Raw genomic sequence first — 14,003 nt, forward strand, 5'->3', positions numbered from 1 at the left:
GACTGCAGATTATGCGTAATCAACTGCATTTTGGCGGGCTAATAATCGAGCTTGGGCCTCTGGAGACATTTTTTGCGATTGGTTTCAGAGCTCTTTCCAGAAGTCAAGTTATTAAACTCACACAATTCAGAACTCACTGAAAGAAGAGCTTTTAGGAGTGACAAAAGAGGCCAAAAACCAGCGAGGGTACCGACGTCGGTGACGCACAACCAGAAACGTTCATATTTAAACTTTTGAATTCCTAGACAATAGAAATGATCTTTCTGATTTGTTAGTGAAGGAAGATTCTATCATGGAAATGATGTAAGTGATCATGGATGCGTTAATGCTCTGCAAAGAATTACAGAGAAAAAATTTTAATGACTGCCGAAAGACTATTATAACCAGCTCCTCTTTACAAACAGAATACAAAATTATTTTATGCTTTCTTTATGCATGTTTTGCATATAAAAGTCGATATAAGTACACATTAAACTTATTATACAATTAGTCATCCCTAGAATGAAGTATTTTCTTATCTACGGAAACAAACCCCTATTTTAACACCAGTATTAGGTCTCTATTTAGGCAGCATTTCCTCGGAACGTAACCCCAGTGTAAAACGAGGGTCTACTGTATTATGAAAAATACTGTATTACTGTAAATGTGGTTTTTTGTCATCTGTACATTGATAGCAGCAGAAACAACAATCAGTAAAATTATTTGTATTTGAATTGAAAAGTAACTGTTCTACTATCCATATGCCATCAAGCTTAAAACTCATACTCATTCCTGTAAATGTGGCTTTATATTAGATGTACATTGATAGCAGTGGAAACAACCTTCAGTAAATTTGTTTTATTTTGAACTGAAAAGTGATTGTTCTAACATCAATTTACTCATAATTATTCCTGTAAATGTGGTTTTATGTTAGATGCAGATAGATAGCAGTGAAAACAATCACCACTAAAGCACTTTTCTCATAATTTTGACTGTAAATGTGGTTTTATGTTAGATGTACATTGATAGCAGCAGAAACAACAATCAGTAAAATTGTTTTGATTTGAACAGAAAAGTAACTGTTCTACTATCCATATGCCATCAAGCTTAAAACTCATACTCATTCCTGTAAATGTGGTTTTATACTAGATGTACATTGATAGCAGTGGAAACAACCCTCAGTAAATTTGTTTTGTTTTGAGCAGAAAAGTGATAGTTCTAACATCAATTTACTCATAATTATTCCTGTAAATGTGGTTTTATGTTAGATGCAGATAGATAGCAGTGAAAACAATCACCACTAAAGCACTTTTCTCATAATTTTGACTGTAAATGTGGTTTTATGTTAGATGTACATTGATAGCAGCAGAAACAACAATCGGTAAAATTGTTTTGATTTGAACAGAAAAGTAACTGTTCTACTATCCATATGCCATCATGCTTAAAACTCATACTCATTCCTGTAAATGTGGTTTTATACTAGATGTACATTGATAGCAGTGGAAACAACCCTCAGTAAATTTGTTTCGTTTTGAGCAGAAAAGTGATAGTTCTAACATCAATTTACTCATAATTATTCCTGTAAATGTGGTTTTATGTTAGATGCAGATAGATAGCAGTGAAAACAATCACCACTAAAGCACTTTTCTCATAATTTTGACTGTAAATGTGGTTTTATGTTAGATGTACATTGATAGCAGCAGAAACAACAATCAGTAAAATTGTTTTGATTTGAACAGAAAAGTAACTGTTCTACTATCCATATGCCATCAAGCTTAAAACTCATACTCATTCCTGTAAATGTGGTTTTATATTAGATGTACATTGATAGCAGTGGAAACAACCTTCAGTAAATTTGTTTTGTTTTGAACTGAAAAGTGATTGTACTAGCATCAATTTACTCATAATTATTCCTGTAAATGTGGTTTTATGTTAGATGCAGATAGATAGCAGTGAAAACAATCACCACTAAAGCACTTTTCTCATAATTTTGACTGTAAATGTGGTTTTATGTTAGATGTACATTGATAGCAGCAGAAACAACAATCAGTAATTTTTTTTTTAAACTGAAAAGTGGCTGTTTTAATATCAATTTGTTATTTCGCTGGAAACTCATAATTAGTCCTGTAAATGTGGTTTCATGTTAGATGTAGATTGATAGCAGAGGAAACAATCATCCTCCTCTGTATCGGACTGAAAAGTGACTGTTCCACTATCAATATGTCATCTAGTTAGAAACTCATAATTATTCTTGTAAATGTAGTTTTATGTTAAATGTACATTGATAGCAGTGGAAACAGCCGTCTGTCAATAAATTTGTTTTATTTTTAACTGAAAAAGGACTGTTCTGATATCAATCTATCATTAAGTTTGAAACTCATAATCATTCTTGTAGATGTGGTTTTATGTTAGATGTACATTGATAGCAGTGGAAACAACCTTCAGTAAATTTGTTTTGTTTTGAACTGAAAAGTGGTTGTTCTAATATCAATTTACTCATAATTATTATTGTAAATGGGTCATTCTTCAAAGAGTGTAACTTTTCTGTCACACGCCTTTTACAGCAAAAACTTTAAGAAACAATTCATTTAACAATGATTTTTAATTTCATCAAATATTTATCTATTTATAACTGCCAACATTTTTTTAAATAATAATATTAATTTTAGTATATTTTTGGTTCACAACATTTGAATTCCCACCTCCGTGTATGTCACACACCTTGTGTGGCTGTTTATGTTGCTTAATAACTGGTTTAATTAAAAGTATATACTTATTTATTTATTATTCCTTTCATAAGTGTCTCAAATACTAATTGTTTAAGGATATTTAATATTCTATTATTGTGTTTTAGTTTGCTTTAGGAAAACAAGAAGTCATCTCACACAATAAATTCTCACTTCCGTTACCTAAACACAAAATGCCATTTCTCATTAACACGTGGCAGTAATGACATCAAATTTTATTTTTCATGATACAAGGGACCCCCCTCCCCCACCCTCTTGTTTATTTTCACCCATAGTTGAAGTTTTGAGATTTTTTTCAAAAAGCAAGAAGATAGATTTTTCTTAAAAAACTTATGGTTTTTAAAGGGTTAAAGTTTTAAAGTGTGGTTACATTCTAACTTCTCACCTCCGTGACTTTCATTTCAGGGATGTAAATTAATGTAAGAAAAGAAGTGAACATGTTTTCATATGCTTAACATGTGCAGATTGTATCAACGAAAAAAGAAATTCCATGAAAAATGTATCTATTAGGCCTATATTAATGGAAAGATCCTCTTCTCCGTGAATCTCACCTTCGTGACAGACCTTATCATTGTCATTATTTCTGAGGTGAAAATAACTGATACAGGGGAAATACATCAATAACAGGCATTGTACCAAAATTATGAATTGCTAGTATAACCTCAAATTTACTAAATCTTATTTTTAGCATACATTTGAAACTACTAATTAAGCCATACTTTAATTAAGAGAGCTTAATATTACATTCCCACTAATCATTAAAATAGGTGATTGTTTGCACAATTAAAAAAATTACTACTTTAATATTAAATTGGCCTCGTTTATTAAATATCGAAAGTTTTTTTTCTTTTTTTTTTTTTTTTTTTTTTTTTTTTTTATTGCTTTGAACAAGTCATTTTTTATTTTATTTTTTTATTTATGAGTAAAATAATTGGAATTTAGCTGGGCCATTGTTTATCATTACTTCTAGTAGGTAACAATTTCATGTAAGAATAGGAAAAAAAAAGGCTTCGAATCTGAAAAATATTTGTATTCAAATGTTACGTTTTCTGGAGAATGACCCAAATGTGGTTTTATGTCAGCTGTTGTACATTGATGGCAGCGGAAACAACATTCAGTAAAATTGTTTTGTTTTGAACTGAAAAGTAACCGTTCTACTATCCATAGATAATCAAGATAGAAACTCATAATTATGCCCGTAAATGTGGTTTATGTTGGATGTACATTGATAGCAGCGGAAACAACATTCAGAAAATTTGTTTTGTTTTGAACTAAAAAGGGACTGTTCTGATATCCATCTATCATTAAGTTTGAAACTCATAATCGTTCTTGTAGATGTGGTTTTATGTTAGATGTACACTGATAGCAGTGGAAACAACCTTCAGTAAATTTGTCTTGTTTTAAATTGAAAAGTAATTGTTCTAATATCAATTTACTCATAATTATTCCTGTAAATGTGATTTTATGTTAGATGTAGTTTGATAGTAAGGAAAACAATCGTCAGTGAAGCTCTTTTTCGCACTAAAAAGTGGCTGTTCTAATCAATATATCATTGAGCTGGAAACTCATAATTATTCCTTTAAATGTGGTTTTATGTTTATATGTAGATTTATAACAGTGGAAACAACTGTCTGTCAGTAAATTTGTTTTGTTTTGCACTGAAAGGGGACTGTTCTAATATCAATATATCATTAAACTGGAAATTCATAATCATTCCTATAAAAAAATTTTGTGTTAGATAATTTCGTAATTAATAAAATCTATTTCGTAATACGAAGGATTATTGACAATTATTTATTGTATTAAATATCTAATTTAGGAGCCTCACGACTCCATTGCACTCCTTTTATATAATCAATGTTTTCTAATAACTCAAAAGGAATGGAGACGCGTACTCATACTCATGCACGTGCGACAGACGATACTTCTTAAATGCGTAATATTTAAATGAAATTTTAGCTTTTATCAGAATTTTTAAGCTTCTTCATACACTTATAAAGTATGCCAATTATAGAAAATGGTTCCTTCAAATTTAAGGTTTTTTTTTTCATTTTTCTTTCTTTTTTTCTTCTTTTGACCAATCATGCTCATTTGACTGACGTTGGTGCTCCTTTGATTTTTCAGGCTATCATGACAAAGAGAATGTTTTTAATACTTATTTAGAGAGACTAATCTTCGTCGTTGTAGTTACAAATCGTCTGAAGTTAACTTTCATTGTCTCTTTTTTTTTTCAAGGCTCAAGCGGATTTTACATTCTAAAACAGTGTAAATTCATTTTTTCAGGAAAGAAAAACCGTTTATAGATAAATAGTAAGAAATACAACATTTCTAGATTACTAATTCCCATAATTTATTATTGATAAGAAAAAAATACCATAACAGTTATACGCTGTAAATATTATCTTTATGATAAGTGTCTGGGTTGAAGTGGCTATAATAAGTATGTCCTTTGTTACCGCACTCTAATTGCCGTTTACATTGTTATGAATAAGCCTTGTGTTACTTATTCTAGAAAGTCACCGGCAATAACGTGACGGGTGCAAATTTCTTCTCCATTTCCATTCCATTCTATTCCATTTATAGAAACAAGAAAACCAACGAGTAGGTAGGGTCCTAACGCAATTCGTGATTTTGGAAACAGAATTTGAATCGATAAAGTGAAAATTCAAATGATTGCAAATCAGCAAGAATGGTTTATGTTAGCTGTACATTGATAGCAGCGGAAACAAGATTCAGTAAATTTCCTTTTCCAGGCTGCCGCCTTTTTGTTTCGGTGTGTGTGGGGGGGGGAGAGAGTATCTATTTTTTTTTTTTTTTAGTACTAGTATTATAGATCATTTTATTTATTTTTTAGACACATAGGCTAAAAAATATTGGAGAAGAAAAGATCCAGAATATTAAATTAAGATACTTTCATTTATTTTCGAGAAAGAAATATGCCTAAAATATGCTTTGATATTTTCTCCATAGTGCAGTATGGATTTCTAATTCAAGTGAAAGTAAAAGTATCTTTGTTTACAAACGTTAAAAGTTGGAAGACTGAACAATAGTTTCTGCAGAGTAGAAGAACCACTGCTTTTTTGGCGCACCAGTAGAGAAAGAATTCCAGAAACTCGACGCCACTGTTTGTAATTTGTTTGAAATAAATAGGAATGCGAAAGTTCAGTATTTCCGGGTATGAAATTCCAATCAAGCTTAAAATGGTATTTTTGCTCCCACAGATGGATATTGCAGACTTTTCGATTCACTCCATTTACCGTTCTTGAATGAAATGACAGACACGTTTCCTCAGTATTGAGACAATTGGAAGAATGGGACTCAGAAATTCTTCTTTTGTCACACTAATTGACGGAAAGGTAATTACATGTTGGTGCCAATGCTGTTGCTTTCCTTCATTGTCAAAATGTGTTTCATTAAATTGCATATTGGATCGACACAGTTTTTCGTATTTACAATTTGCTTCAACAAGACATTGTAAGAAGTTTGATGCAATTGATTTCTTTCTTTTTCTCTCGTCGGAGATAGTTTAAAAGTATGATGTTTTGGAAACTATCTCCAGAGAGAAAGAAAGATGAATCAATGGGTGAAAAAAATTCAATAGGTTTGTCAATGTGTAAGAATACAGTTGTTCAAGCGGGGGGCGGGGGCGAAAACAGTACCCTTAAATAGTTTCAGAAAAATTATAGCACCAAGTTTTTTCTTTATTTGAATTGATGAAATAAGCAGAAGGTCACTGAAGTACGAGTAATAAAAGAGCAAACCTACTTAAAACAAATAGATCACTAAACAGAATGCGATTCAACGATTACATTCTTTCATTCATGTTTGCAACACTGGTATGTACACATTGATGGTACAGTAACCTCGATCCATATCAATGATTTATTGAATGCGGGTACTTACTTATTTGATTTCAGATATAGCTGTTATGATGCGACATAAAACTGTCGAAATCTCTAAGATTTATGGTTCTTACTAATATTGCTTTCAATAACAATATTTTAAATAATGATCAGTCCGTAACAGGTATGTTGTGTAAGAGGCATATGCCCGTGCATATCTAATTTATAAAGACTTGTAGAGGTTATCCATATTTAGATTTTTCTTTTCAAAAAAAAACATTAGGGTAAAACATTTTTTTTAAACTAAGCGATCTTTTTTGTATATACTCCTATTGCTACCCTTTTACTTTTCCTCATCTATTTTAACGTATCAAAATGGAGAGTTGCTTAGCATAAAATTCACAAAAGATGTTATTAAAAGTTCAAGAAATTTACTAATTGACTTAAAACATGACATCATTAAAAAAATATATAGTCATTTTTAGAAAACTACTTTTAAAACCCCTCTAAAAAGACGAAGCGGCAGCTTATTAATTGGAAAATGTTGCAAAAAATTATACGTACTAATTAGTAAGTTCTTTTACTTCTTTAAAAATGTCAAACATTAAAATATATCGTTAAATGATAAAGTTGGAATATTTATTAAAATCTGGCTAGCTGATAATCTTAAAACTTCCTCTCGTATGAAGTAATTGGAGCGTATTTAAACTTTGAGATGTCTTTAGGGCTGAAAGTTTTGAGATGTTTTAATAAAATGCTGCTTTTTTTAATGACTTAAAATCTCCATATTCTCCCGTCTTTTCTTCATCGACAGCACGACAACATTAAAAAGCCAGGTTTTAATCCGTTTCACAGCTTTATAGCCTGGGTTTTTGTGTGACACCTTTTAAGGTTTTCGCCTATTTTGTCTTCCGAATTTATCTGGATAGGATTTTAAACTTGAAGTATTTACCCTAAACTATTTGTAAGAGCACTGATGCTCATTCAATGTTTTCAGTGATCGTTTCAAACTTTTAAAAATTAGAGCTTTCGTCAAAATGCAGATAAAATGTTTTTGGTGATTTTATCAGTTTATCTTTTAACTTTATTTATAGAAATACTTTCGCGTGCGACAAAACAACTAAGAATTCCGTACATTCTTTATATTTTTAACCGACTTCAAAAAGGAGGCGGTTATCAGTTCATACCGTACGTATGTTTTTTTTTTTTTTTTTTTTTTTTTTTGTCCACTCACAGCGTCTCACCTAGTGAACCGATTTTGATGATTCTTCTTTTAATGGATAGGGGATGGCTCAACTTAGGTCCCATTACTTTGTTTGACCACATTTGTTCATTAAAAAAAAAGTTATGGTCAAAAAACAGTAAATTTCATGCAATTTCCCTATTAAATGATTAAATATGAAACCCATTGTTATAAAAGTTTGGTGCCATATAACAGTAACATTAAAAGTAATTGTAATGATAATTTTGAATGAAGGCTTCTCTGAAGCAAGCATCAAGTTTCTTCAGTGTCATTGCTCTATAGTGGGGGTAAACCTAACGTGGAAGCGAGGTTTATGCAGTGATTAGGATCTGCTTAGCCTTCACAATGCTACTAGGTTAGGTTGTATTTTTATCGTTATCATGTATGCCAATAACAGATGATTTGGGCTGAGTAAGGAGATACAGGAGTGCACAAAAAGCAACTATGCTGTGAAATGTAAATTAGTTAGGGAAAACGTAATATTTAAATGGTTATAATTAAATTAACACACAAATGAATTCCAGCGAGGAACAAAGATAAATTTTTATTGTCAATCGCTTAAAGTTTAAGGCATGTTTTTATTTTTTTTAGTATGGAGCATTTTTATGAAAAAAATAAGGTAAAGTTTCGTTATAGTAGCATCTTAATATTTCTAAAATACATTTACACTAAAAAGAATAAAATAAAAAAAAATTGAAAAAAAAAAATAGAACCGACTTCAAAATTGCTCTAAAAAGTGAAAAATAATTTTAACCTTTAAACACCATCGATAATACTTTTAAACATAATTTTTGAAGTTGGCGCCAAAACGATCGATAAAATCATTCACAGCCATAACTCAACTACAGCTATAAATTAAACCAGGTCCAGTTTCTTCACTACCACATGCATTACGCATTGATGACAGCATATTTGAGTAACGATATAAATGTTTCGTTCCTAACTTTGGATGATTTTTTGATAACTATATGAACGAAGCATGGTTACAATGACTTTTACTTTTTGTTTTTGCGCCAACTTCAAAAATTATGTTTAAAAGTATTGTCGATGGTGTTTAAAGAATGAAATTATTTTTCACTTTTTAGAGCAATTTTGAAGTCGGTTCTATTTTTTTTTTCAAATTTTTTTTATTAAATCCAGAATTTCTTCTTGACGTCTCTAAAATGACAGCAAAGGCGCTCCGATGGGCGATCACTGTGACTGTGACCAGGGCTCGATTAAGATATTGGGATACCCTAAGCCAAACAGTTTTTCAGGGGCACTTTAAATTTCGAATCTTGACAACTCTTGTTCTAACCTTCCAATTTCAGCCATTGGCTAAGGCAATTTTAGCAATTTAGGCCTAAAATGCGGGGAGCCTAGGCCACAGCCCAAGCTGACCTATTTATTAATCAGGTTCTGAGTTTGGCCGCTCCTAAATTCCCTAACTCCTCAAATTTCTAGACAATATTGCAGTTTTGTGTGTGTGTGTGTGTGTGTATGTGCGAGACCCCCCCCCCCCCCCAATACACATAGGCATCATGCATCCCCCTCCCAGATGTATGATGCATAATGTTTCATTCTAGTAAACAAATATACTTAGTTATATCGCACATCAAGTTCCATACCACCAAAAGCAAAAATTTATAATTTTTGATTTTGTGGTGGTATATATATTACATTGTTAACATTTGGACTTCCAACTAAAATACAACCACAAGTATTTTTCAGTCTATCATTTGTTCGTCAGTTTTATTTTCTTATGCTACAAAATTATATAATTTACGTTTATGGCGGTATTGAACAGGATGTACGGTATTTGCATGACCGTATTTTATCATTCGGCAAAGTTTGGCATTTTATTCCGGAAACCGCGAATTTCCCTCCCCCATCATGTTCGGGAATCTGAACGCAGGGGTGCCCACCCGGGGGGGGGGGTCATGGCGCAGTCAGCTCCATTGAACTTTTCAGGGGGAGGGGTTTGACGGATAATTTTCTTATTTGTGGGGGGTCTTCGTAATATTTAGGGGGTACACCCTTGCTCTTAGGAGGGGGGCACTTCTGCTGAGTGCCAGGGTTTATTATCAGTAAATTATGCAATTGTAATCGCGATGACAAATTTTCTTCTGATTTATCTCATAATCTAAAAAGTCGCGTAGTAGTGATAACAAAATTGTCATTGCGACAGAATCAGACACAATTTAATCAACTCAGGTTAACTATAGAACGATTTAATATTTTATATTAAGTGCAATTCCCCAACATCTTTTCTGATAATTTTTACTAACAGCTGCTTATTATTGTGTTTTTAATTTTTCAACTAGATGGTACTGTTACTCAGGAAGAATGTTAATTTCCGAGAAACGGTCATCCGCCCTCAGGTGCTGCATTTCCGAAGAGTGGTACTGACAGCTAACATTCCAATGACGTAACATCTGTAAGGTCATTATTCTTCGTGACGTCAACATGTGCGATTGTATGTTCAAGTTGCACTTCTTGGCTCGGTTTCGTGCTCTCTCAAACTTCCAATTCAGAATCAAGGAAAATGAAGGAAATAATTCCTGCCGGTGCATAAACGCATCAGAAATAGATGACCAGAGTTGTCAATCTGGAAGCATAATTGAGGTTTCATCAGCAAAAAAAATTTGCTAATTCTGAAGAATGTTGTGAAAACGTGTCTGTTTAACAGATAGTACATATTCATAGGATTGTTACAAAACATATTTTTAATCTCTTTTCTTCTGTTAAGAAGCGAAGATGTGACACTCGTGTTATTTGAACAGACATGCAGATTTCTTGAAATGTCCTTGAGGAATTCATATTAAAAATAAAATTATCAACTTTTCCCCAGGGGCACAACAAACTTAAATTTTTGGGAGGGCGTAAATTTTCAATTTGCCTAATGGAACTCCAAATTTCGCCGAATGATGATAATTTTGCCGAATAGAATTCCAAATTTCGTCGAACGATGATAATTTTTCCGAATCGTCTGACAAAATTTGCCAAATAAGGAAACTTTTGGAAGGTGGAAGGTCACGGTTATCTCCCGTGACCTCCCCTTGCAGTGGCGTAGCACGTTTCTGCCGCCCGGAGCGGTGCCTCTATTTGCTGCGTTTTCATTAAGACATATCTAGTACATTAAACCATCGAAAATTATTGAACTGGAAGAGCGGTGTCAGGCACCTATTCAGGAGAAATATTCAAAATTTATATCAAAAATGGCTGTTAAAAGTGACGTTTGGGAGGGGGGGGGGGACTCTTCCCTGAATCTTCACCAAACTGAAGTCAAATTTAGCTTTTATTGACGTTAAGAAGCCGTGGTCTTTTCTAGAATATTTTCTGAAAAAGTTTAAAAAATAAAATTTCAGTCCATCTTAGTTGTAGTCACACCAAAACCTTATATTTCGAAGGAGGTTTTTTTCTGTGCCTCCAGTAAAAGATTTAAAGAATGATTCCCTTATTTAGATTTATTTTTCTCACCAAAAATGCTGAATCACCGCCCCCTGGGCAGCCCGCCCCTCCGCCCCACCCTAGCTACGCCACTGTCCCCTTGGCATCTTATCTTCTACTCTTACCTTTTTCTCTGGATTCAGTACTTTTTGAAGAACGTATCTTCTACGATTTTGTAGTCATTATCAGTACTCTGTACTCTATAAACATAAATATTTGCATATAATTTCTATCGACAAACTTTATGAACAATGCAGTGGTTACCTACAGGTGGTCAGTAAGGCTCGACCGATGGCATTTTTTGGCCGATGGGCCGATGCCGATTGTTGGCCGATTGTTCAAAGATGGCCGATGGCAAAAAAAAAAAAAAGGAAATGAATTGCTAAGATTGTCAGGGATTTAAAGGCTTATTTGTTCATTTCACTTCACTTCTTTTTTACGAATAGGGAATTGCAATCACAGAGAAAAAAATCAAATTTCGACCTAAATTTCTAATTTACGATCACCAATTTTAAGTTCACAAGTTTTTTCGGCACATCAGTATGTTGCATATGTACCTAAGAACACATAGATGATCGAAATATGCATTTTGAACACCTCCTCAATTAATTATCGCAAGTTCTCTTGTGATGTCTTCATGCGCGTAAACTTGCTTCACTCGAAAACTTTATGAAATAGTAAGTTGAAAACTCATACGTACGTAGTATGATCCAAAAGCTCTAGGACAAGGTGTATAAAACATTACCCTGAATAGTTCACACTATCGAAGCACATCTATCTACAAAATAGTCACTTTGAGCGACTCTTCACTTCTGCCAACACTCGTATAACTTTTGGAAGCACTCCTGGAAGCCATTTTTCGCAACCTCCTGTAAGGCCTCTTGCGCTGCTGCTTAAGAGACATTTTCTTTAAATCTTTACGCTTTTGATAATTGATGTCTTCAATTTTCGTATAAATTTCAGGATATGTTAGTGGTACTATCATAAGAAAAAGTGAAGTTTCCTTTTCTAAAAAACTAATTTGTTTGTCCTTGAGTAGGGGTCAAATTTTAAGGTCGTGAAAAAAAAAAAAAGCTAAATATATGATTGCTTTGCTTCACAAACAATGAGTGAATCAAGGCAATTCTTTTAAATGAGGATACTACTTGATACTATAGGTACATGCTAGCATAAGCATTTTGGTGACTCACTCATGGTTTTGAGGACAAAGGTCAATTGGAACTGCTCCTTTTAAAACTTTTTTTGCCTTGTTTAGGCCCGAATATCAGCTAAAGCCGTGAGTAATCCTGTAATCCTTGGAAATAAGTATATGATTAACTACTCATCACAGTATAGTACTAAGAAAAACATAAAATAGCTTTCGTTTCTCTTGACTTCAGTAGTTAAACGGTCTCAAATTCGATCTTTTTTTTTTAAGCGGTCAGCAATTTTGATCGCGACGGGTCAACAACTTTGGGGCACAGCTGTAGTTATGGTCCGAATAGTGTAGTTTAAGGTCCAGGTTAGAAACCCATGGCAACTAATCACTTTTTTTTTTAATTACGCGGTCTCAAAGTTGATAATTTGAAACAAAAAGAATCACAGTTTTAGTCAATTACTCTAAAACGCCTGAGTCAATAACTTTGAGAAAGAGCTGTAATTATGATCTACGTGATGTAGTTTTAGACTTATGTCATAAAACCATAAGATCTAATCATCTTACTTTATTAAACGGTCTCAAAAAGGATGATTTCAGTATAAAAGAGCGTTTTTAACCGACTTCAAAAAAGGAGGTTATGATTTTGTATTGCGGCTTTTTATGTGTGTTTTCGAATTACTCCAACACTACTGGATCGATTTGAAAAAATTTTTTTTTGTTCGGAAGGGTATACTTCCCAGATGGTCCCACTGTAATTTGATCTGGATCTGATAAGAGGTCCCGGAGAAGTCCAAGAAACTTTAAATTTCATACGTCATGATCACGTGGTGTTGCTGTGATCGGTGTATTTTCACACCTATGCTTTTGGCTTTCTCTTGAACGGTATTTAAGAGCCATTATTTTGAAATTCAGACAAAAAATGGAAATTTTGGCAGAGACCATTTTTGATTTTTCTAATTTTTTTATACGTCAAAGTAGATCATGAGAAGTGAACATTCTGAAATTTTTAGGCTTCCAAAAAATTTTTTTCGCTCGTTAAAAATTTCCAAAGTTTGAGGTTTTGCAGCGCTTTTTTAGAAAAAGTCTTAAAGTAGCATTTCAGTGCGCTTTATCTCTTTACAGAAACTCCACCCCACGGTTATGTTTATATTTATTGGTTGTACTGTATCTAGTAATGATGACTTCATAGTTATTTTGGTTGGGGATTGTTGCTTTCTTCAGATAAGGGGTCGCAAAGTATGGATTTTATCCGTTTTCGCGCAAGTTTAACCTGCGTTATTTCCTCCCAAAAGCCATCCCCCCAAAAAAATTTAACATATACTGAAAGTTTATACTATGAAGAGCGTATATAGCACAAAATTTGTTTGAGGTTTAATTTTTTTTAGGAGAAAAATGTCCTGATAATTTTCAAATTTTCAAAAATTGTGCTTTTTTGATCGCAATTAACTCAAAACAGCATCATTAGGAAAAAAAACCTTTTATATATTATGGTACCTGGCTATATGTAAAACATCATGAAAAAGAAAACAGCATGGGATCTCTTCTTGTTTTCTAGAAAATAATTTTTTTGTAGCTCATTTTATGCGTTTTCTTGTGCGTAAAACGTGTGTCTAGTATGCAGATTA

This window comes from Uloborus diversus, chromosome 1 (genome assembly GCF_026930045.1).
Source record: "Uloborus diversus isolate 005 chromosome 1, Udiv.v.3.1, whole genome shotgun sequence".
Taxonomy (NCBI): Eukaryota; Metazoa; Arthropoda; class Arachnida; order Araneae; family Uloboridae; genus Uloborus; species Uloborus diversus.